General features: G+C 52.5%; 1 long non-coding RNA gene across 1 annotated transcript; it reads right to left on the bottom strand.

The window, feature by feature from the left end:
• Positions 1–4428: 4428 nt before the first annotated feature.
• Positions 4429–6224, bottom strand: LOC125436023. The gene is made up of 2 exons (XR_007244976.1): positions 5645–6224; positions 4429–4886 (listed from the first exon to the last, which is right to left on the bottom strand). It is a non-coding gene; the product is annotated as an uncharacterized LOC125436023 (long non-coding RNA).
• Between the last annotated feature and the right edge of the window lie 2565 nt (positions 6225–8789).

Genomic DNA, 8789 nt, shown 5'->3' with positions numbered 1-8789 from the left:
ATTGGGACCTTCTGTATATGTCACAGATGCGCTATCCGTGAGCCACAGCCCCTCAAAGACAATCTGTGTACAGGGTACATTTTGTTTTGCTTCATGTACGTGTTGAGCAATTCTCATGTTATATTTAACTCAGGTCCAGTTGAACACCCTACTTTTGATACAGGTGAGGGCCCTGGATTCATTTGAAAAGGGAACACCCACTGGACAGGTGCTGAATCTTTCTTACCAACAGGTACACGTTCATCACATGTGAACAGAACTCCACATATTCTTGACTGAGTCATATCTGGAGAATCACTAGGTAGACAGAACTTTGACTTGTTTGTCTAACGGCACTTTTGCACATTCAGAATAATGCACTTTCAATCCACTTTCAATGCACTTTGCAGCTGGATTTTACTGTGTGAATCCACAAAATCCACTTGCAAACACCTGTGAAAGTGCATTGAAGATGCATTATTCTGCATGTGCCACAGTGGCCACAGTTTCAGGTCTGTATTGGTTTGCACTGGAAGAGCATGTACTTGGATAGAAAACCACCAAGGAATACCAGGTGATGGCATACCACCTCATTTAGGCTCCTGCCTTGAAAACCCTACTGTGTTGCCATAGATCAGCTGCAACTTGATCAGCTGCACTTTGCCCACATATGAGAATAAGATTGGAGCTCCCTTGGGGTTTTTTTTGGTAAGACTCAAAGAAGCTGTGAAACTTCCATGGATACTGATTCTGGCCTTCTGGAAAGGTAAAAGGAGTGGTGGGATAGCCAGGTACCCTTATGATCATCTTTGAAAAGTCAAGACACAAGCAAAAGAGCATGACTCTCCCCCTCCCCACCCCACCAATTGCCCTGGCATTGTCTTTCATTTCCTCTGCCCTTCTGCCTGAGAGGGGGTATCTGCTTAACTACTGTGTGCAGGGTTGCTAACTTCCAGGTGGTAGCTGGAGATCTCATAGGATTACAACTGTTCTCCAGAGTTCAATTACCTGGCCTGTTTGGAGAGTGGACTCTGGGCATGATACCCCATTGAGGTCCCTCCCCTGGCCAAACCCAGCCCTCCTCAGGCCCCACCCCCCATTTTTCCCACCCTGGAGCCGGCAACCCTGGCGGCGGGAGAGAGAGGCGGCTCTGCTCCTTGGGCTGGGCCGCCTCGCCCTCTTTTGTTTCCCCGGCCGGCTCTGCGAGCGCTAAGAGCCGCTGCTTATCCAGGGGAGAGTTAGGCCAGCCGGGGCAAGGCAGGGACTGACTAATCGGATTGGGAGGAGGAGGCTGGCAGGTAATCCCGGCGCGATCTGTTGCGCTCCCGCTGGCTGCCCCCCCCCCCATCCGCGCTCTTCAATATCACTAATGTCGCCTCAATTGGCTGCATTAGGCAGATGTGGCGCGGCTCCCTCCCGCGCTCGCTTAAGCCGATCCCGCGGTAAGACTTTCACTGCCTATAAACCCAGAGGCTTCGCCCTATGGCCGCCCGCCCCCACCCCTCCAAGCCACTTTCCCCAGCCCGGTTCTCCGACAGTCTTTTTAGGGCACCGCTCGAGAGCTGCGAAGGGAAGCAGACAACGGGGTCGCTCCTCCTCGCCTCCTGCCCTCCCATCTGGCGCGAGCGACCCTTCGAGGGGGTGGAATGGAACGGGGCAAGGGAAACCGGACCAATCGCAGCCAGGGAGCCCGTTACCGGGGGTGGGGGTGTGGTGGGGGGTGGGAGGACACCTTTAATAAAGGTTGGATAGGATGTTATTTACCGGGTGGTGCGATTTACTTCCGTGCTGGCCTTTAATTCCCACGCCATTAATTTCCCCAGTGCCCAGACCTGTTGGTAACCCACTCCAGGCGCAGGCAGATTAGAGAGAGAGAGAGAGAGAGAGAGAGAGAGAGAGAGAGAGAGAGAGAGATGGCCATTTTAATTGACTAAGAAAAGAAGGAAGGAATGATGTCTGCAATCTTAAAAAGGCGGCCCTCCACTGAACGGACTGGAGCGAGACCTTTAGGATTGCTTTGGTCAACTCAGAATCCTATGCAGGACTATCCAGAAGGCTTATTTACTCCCAGCAAAATGTGTTTAGGGATGCACTGTAAAGCTGCCATCGGAAGACCTCTTTCCTGGGAGGAAGCCCAGCTGAAAAGTGGGACTTGCTTTTGAGAAGACCTTCTTGAACGGACTCTGATTTAGGCGTATGTTCCCTTTTCACATTGGGGAACTTCTTGGGGAGTGAGCTATTTTGCGCACTCAGTCTAGTTTCACTCTGGTTTGGATGCCTTGGTTGTCTGTTCACGAAGTCGACCGGGGCCCTTGCTGAAAATGGTCATTCAGAGCCTCGATCCATTTCCTTAGGCTATAGCGGCCCCCGGGACACGCGCGGAGAAGGTACGGTTCTCTCCACGGTCCTCTCGTTTTCCTTTCCCGGCCTGGCCAAAATGGAAGCCAGCCGGAGTTCCTGACATTTTCCGTTTGTTTTTTTTTATATTATTCTCCTTCACTGAAAGTGCACACAGAAAACAGCTGTATAAAGGGGGAGGGAATAACTTTAGGTGAATTAAACCCCCCTCCCCCAAGTAAAAATAGGCGGGGGAGTTTACATCAAAGGGAATTCCATTAGTGATCCTGCATGCATTCCTAATTATTTACCAAAAGTACTACTTCATTGCCCGCGCGCCCCCTCCCAAATCGAATCCTTTGGATCACTTCGTGTTTCATTTGCGCCCAGAGAAGATAAAGGAAGCGATCGATAAAGGAAGCGAGTGATACATCAGCGCTGGGGGGAGAACAAATGATATATATATATTTCATTTGTTCTCCCCCCCAGCGCTGATGTATCACTCGCTTCCTTTATCGATATATATATAATCTTCCCTTATTTCAATTAATCCAGCTTTTGTGTAAACCCCCAGATCAGCTCCGCCTGTTGTTGTGCTGGTGGTTGGGTGGGTGGGCTTGCTGGTCGGCCGGCTGGCGCTGGCAAGGAAGACGCCGGAACGCCAGAAGGAAAAGAAGGGCACCGGGCAAGCTCGACATAAAGGCCTCGGTGGGAAGAAGGAAGAAATGGGGGCGCCTTCGGGAAGAGTCAGATCTGATCTTTACGCAACAGAAGAGAGAATCTATTCCACCAGTCCCGGCGCCGCGTGTCTGAATCCGGCTTGGAAGTGGGCTTGGTTTGCAAGTCTCCTCCCTTGTAAACGCATCTAGTGACACTGGACGGGAGCTCCGGGGGGGGAGTCCTCCCCGCCATGCCACCCCCACCCGGCTGCTTTGTGTGCCCACGGCAGGTGCAGGAGGATGCGGAGGTCCCCAATTGGGGCCTGGGTTTCCCCCATCCCCACCCCGCACCGCTCCCCCGCCGAGCCTTGGCCCCAAACCAGCACCGTTTTCTACCACTGGTTTCTACCGAGGCAGGATGGAGCCCAGCCCAGCCCGTCTGCGCCCCGGGTTGCGCCCGACGGGAAAAGAGACAAAGGGGGAATTAAACGTCGCTCCGCCTGGCCGAGCCCCGGGCGCCGAAGACCGGCCAGATGCGCCGCCCGCGCGTCCCCTTCCTTTTCGGGCTGGCAAATCTGGCCCGGGTTTGTTGTCTGTACATTTCCCCCGGTTTGGAGGTCGGGGGGTTTGAGTCCATCTGGTCGCTGTACGCGAATAATAATCCCGCCGGATACCCATCCTAATCCACTTCTGCGCCCCTCCTCCCTTACGGAATGGAAAGTGGAGGAGAGGGATGGATAACCTTTAAACACGGAGAGGCCTCTTTCGCGCATCCCCCCCTCTCAAAACCACCGCCCCCGGATTGCTCCGAATTAAGCAGACGCTTCGCTTCCCCTCCCCCTCCCCACTCTCACTTTTTATGATTCAATCTAGGACAAGGGGGAAAAAAAGGGAGCTCAGGAATAATTTTTTCCCCCTCCCGGGAGGCGATTATGAGGACTTTGTTTGGCCGTGTGCGGAAGAGCGGCCGCAGCGGCCACAGGCAGAAGAAAGTTAAAATACAAGCAGGCGCTTTTGGCTTGTCCGGAAGAAAGAGTCAGCGCATCCACCCCAAAGAATAATTTCCCTTCCAGTATCGCGGTGGGCTTACAGACAACCCGTTCATTCACATCGAAGTAAAACTGCTCCATCTTCCATTTATTCTGAGGGAGAGATCGCACTTCCACGTAAAGATTCGCCCAGGGAAAGGAGATATAAGGAGGGAGATGGACTCTCCTTCGCCCTCAGATTTCTGCTTCGGATTCCTATTTTTAACATTGGGGGGGGGGGGAAACGCCAGTCTTTCCCCTCGATCCCTCCCGTTAAACAAAAGCCGCTAGAAGCTCGCTTTCAGATCATCATCCAAAAACACGTCCGCACTCATTGGGATTTTCTTCATACCTCCCCCACCCCCCACCCCCCCAAAAAAATTGGTTTTACTGAAATAAATTCTTACCACAATTGCACCGTAGTGTTTGGATGGTGGTGTTTTTTTAATTTATTAACAACAACAAAACCCAGCTGACGACTGCATTTTCAAAAGTTTTCAGCTGGGACAAGCCGTTGGGTGTGGGGAGCGGTGCTTAACACACTGGGGCGACAACCCAACAATTCAGGGACGTCACCAACGCGGCGAAGGCGAGCCACGGGTCGAGAACTCGCGTCCACCGCGGCGTTTGGCATTGGAGTTGAGCCCCGAAGCCAGCGCGCATCAGTCTCCGCACGGACTTGACTCGGCTCTCTCTTTCTCCCAGTCCTCGAAGGTGCGGGGGGGGGGGGGGGGCGATCTGACGCAAAAGTGCCAAGGAGCCCACAGTAGCAATTACTTTGGATTTGAAGGGGGTGAACCCTCCCCCCCCAACAAACCCTGACGGAGCCAAAATTCCGAGGATCAATTGACTCAATTTAAGCGGGTTCCGCTACCTTTGCATCCTGTAGAGAAAAGCGTGTATTTAGGCTGGAAAAGATGTAAGGGGGGGTTGGGGGGTGAGATGCATTAAAAAAAACCCCATTGACACATGATCTAGAATACTGCCGTGCCCTTCTCTGGTCTGATCCGCTCGCAACCCCCCACGCCCTCCGTCAAGCACAGGGCGACGACACGCGTTAGGCATGGGCGTGGGAACTGAAATTTGAACATCACGCGCCGATTCCCAGAGTTGCCGCCTTTCCCCTCGTCAGGGGTCCTCCTCACTCCCAGTGGGGTCTTATTCCGCTATTTTACTCTTGCATGGATTTGGAAGTGCCAGGGAAATCGATTCCCCCCCTCCCCAGGGTTTGGTGGGGGAGGGGGGAGCACAGAAAGACCTTCTAACGGCCGGTCTGGTTTGAAGAGTGTCAGGCTGGAAGTGCCCTTTCCAAAATTGTCCCAAATCAGGAACTCTTCTCTCTCTCTCCCCCCCCCCCCCGCATAATTTCAAACTGACTTAAAGTGCCGGTTCACCGCCCGCCTGGTCAAGAATGGTTTCCAGATTAGCTAATTAAGGCGCATTAATCACCGATAGAAAGGGAATAAATCAAAAGCTGGGCTGGACATTGTAAAAGAAAAAAAGAAGTAGTCAGTTTTTCCGGAGAGAGAAGCGCGGCGGGTCCCTCTCCGGCGGACAGGTGCGCTCCCCTCCCCTCCCCCCGCCAGCAATTTCATTAACAAAAAACCAACAACAACAACACGACGTTTCGTGGATAAATACCCCGCGGCTTCCTTTCAGTCCCCGAGTTCAGTTCAGCAGAGCCCAAGAAGACGAACCTCTGGCAGATAGGTGAGAAGGAAGGAAGGAAGGAAGGAAGGAAGGAAGGAAGGAAGGAAGGAAGGAAGGAAGGAAGGCAGGCAGGCGGGGACGGGACCGAAGTCTTTACCAGTAGAAAGAAAGAAAGAAAAAAAGAATTCAAATATATTATTTCATACTACCCAATGCAATTGGCATTCATGCTTCCCCTTCAATTTCGTACATCTGTGGTTTCCAGTGCTCCTAGGAAGGTCTCCTTTTGGGATGGGAAGGGCCACCCTCCCCTTGGTCCAGCCGGACCCCCGCCGCCCACTTGGTCGCTTACTATGAGGGGTTCCAACCCGGCTAAGGCCAGGTGCGCTTGGAGGGACCGCAGACCCTGCCGGCCCACCTGGTTCGGGCTCTGAGTCCGGAAATCCAACCGGTGGGGCTCAGGGGATCCAATCCCATCCGCCCATCCCACGCAATCGCCTGGCCAGGCAGCACCTCTCTGCCGCAGAGCCTTCGTCTCCCCCCCCCCCCTCCTTGCCGTCCACGCTCCTTCCCGAGCCTCCCGGCGTACCTTCTCCCATCTGCAGTCCAACCGGTCGGGCTCCTTCCACCGCCCGCCCCCAGCCCCCGAAACCGAGGCCACCCCCAGGCTGCCGCGCCCCAGCCGGAGGACTCCCCTCTCCCTGGGCAGCGCTGCCAATCCCAGCGGGCCACTTCGCCGGGCGCCAAAAACCTCCCAGGACAGTCGCCTCCCCCCTTCTTTTCTCCTCCGCCCCCCTTTTTGCTCAAGCACCTCCTAATTAATTTAAAGTTACTCCGTGGATCGGATCATTAAAAACCGGCTGGAAAACAGCGTCAGAGACGGGAGGGGGGGAGAGTGAATGGAGGTGAGATCCACATCAACAGGAGGATAGGGAGACGAAGGTACAGGGATTTGCATAAAGCTTTGTCTTTGGCGTCGGCACTGCTGCCAAGGGTGAGAGCGCTAATTGCACAAGATTAATGTGGCCATTGTTGCCCGCTGGTTACCGAGGGCGCCTGCCCGCCCTCCCCTCCCCCACCGAGCGGCTGCCAGCCAGAGACAAAAACGCCAGGCAGGCAAATCGACCACCGCCAGTGGTGGAAGGAGACCACTTACAAAATCTGGAGGAGGGGGGGGATCCTTCCTTCCACGCCCACCCCCCAATAATAGCCTCATCGTTCATACTGAAAGGGCCGCTTTATGGGACAGGTGTTAGAAAGTGCCTCCAACAGTTTAAAAAAAAACACAAAAACCGACGCTCGAAATTTTTGAGTCAAAGAAGAAGAACAAGAAGAAGCAGAAGCAGCAGCAGCAGCAGACAGCCGGATCGGGCAGACAGCCGAAGCAGCTTTTCCAGCAGGGAGGCCGGGGACACGACGCCCGAGCTGACACCGTCTGTGCAACAGCGCCTCGTAGTGGCCAGAGACGCGATTGCAGCAGCCGAGCGTCGAGTGCAAAGTGCGGTCCGATGCTGTCGCTTAGCGGGCTGAGGGGAAAAGGGGTTGCTGTTGGAAATGCGGTGTGGTCGGGGTTTGCCCGGGGTAGGGGGCATGATGCTGACAAAGCATGGCACGGCACCGCCCTTCACTGGGCCAGTTACTATGGCTTCTCTCCTTTCTCTCATCCTGTTGCATTCCACCCCCACCCCACCCCCACGCAAACATTTCGGTGGGGGTTTTTTTGGTTATATAAACATTTCAGATCCTCTGAAGATGCCAGCCACAGATGCAGGCAAAACGTCAGGAGAGAATGCTGCCAGAACACGGCCATACAGCCCGGAAACCACACAGCACCCCAGTGATTCCGGCCCTGAAAGCTTTCGACCGTAGATTTCGGTTATTATAAATCCTCTCCCAACATAAATTTACCTTTTCCCTGTAAAGCAGAATGGGATTTCAAAATTGGATTACAATGGTCTGTACCACTTCAGTTTCCGCTTTCTTTTCTAAAAATCAGAAAATCAAAAAATCAGGGCAGCAGTTTAGAATGTTTTTCTTTGAAGTTTATTTGATTTCTTTGTGTTTTTTAAATTGCAGTTTTTTTAAAAAAATGACAGCAGTCTGTAATGGTCCAGATCAGTCTATCAATCCAGGGTTCTTCCATTTAACTTCCCATCTTAACTTCCTCGGTTTTTATTGCTCTTATCCCCAGCTGAAACAAAACTGATAAAGATGGATATATTTCTCCCCGGTACCCTTGTCTTTCTTCCCATGTTGCTCTTCTGGTGGTATTTTGTCTAGCCCCCAAGTGGGACCTGGAGATCTTCCAGAATTACAACTTTTCTCCAGAAAACAGACATCAGGTCCTTTGGAGAAAATTGATGCTTTGGGGATAGTTTCAATGGCATCAAATCCCGGCTGAGCTTCCTCTTCCCAAACCCAGTCTTCCTAGATTCCATCTCCCCATCTCCAGGTATTTCCCAAGCAGGACTTGGCAGCTGTGGACTTTGGGGCTAACACCTGCTGTTTTAAACCTTTAAACAGACATGCAACCAGGGGGAAGAGGCGGCTTGAGCCACAGGTGCCCCTGGGAAGGGTGCAGGCAGAATCCCCACCCTGATTGATCCATTGGCACCCATACTTGCTGCTGCCTGCCTCCACTCTCACCATGAGGAGATAGAGAGGAAGGGAGGGAAGAGAGCTGAAGAGACAAGGCTGGAGGAGTATTGCCTGCCTCCTCCTTTGCCCACCCCCTGCCAGCTTCAGTCTCTCACCCAGGCTGCCAGACAGGGGTGGAATAATTTCAGTGGAATAATTTCGGTGTGTGCCCTGGGTTCCATTTTCTGTAGGCATGCCCTTGCCTTTGTAACAAAAAATACCTGTTGATTTATTAACTTACATTCTGGACCAGGGATAAAAACAATTTTTTTGGCAAAAATGTGTTTCATGCAATTCTCTAAGTTGCATTTTAATGAGTTTAAAAAACAACAGCATTTCACCCTTTTAAAAACAGCCTTCCCAAATATGATCACTCTTAGATTAGGGGGACTAGACAAAGCAAGCAGAAGATCTTTTTTTAATGTGGAGATGTTTATCCCCAAAAAGCAAGGGGTTCTGGTTGCAGAAAGTCCCAGATTTAATTTCAGCTAAAAGATGT

Source organism: Sphaerodactylus townsendi, linkage group LG07 (genome assembly GCF_021028975.2).
Source record: "Sphaerodactylus townsendi isolate TG3544 linkage group LG07, MPM_Stown_v2.3, whole genome shotgun sequence".
Taxonomy (NCBI): Eukaryota; Metazoa; Chordata; class Lepidosauria; order Squamata; family Sphaerodactylidae; genus Sphaerodactylus; species Sphaerodactylus townsendi.
Note: the sequence above shows the minus strand (reverse complement) of the source record. Positions and strands in the feature narration are given on the sequence as shown.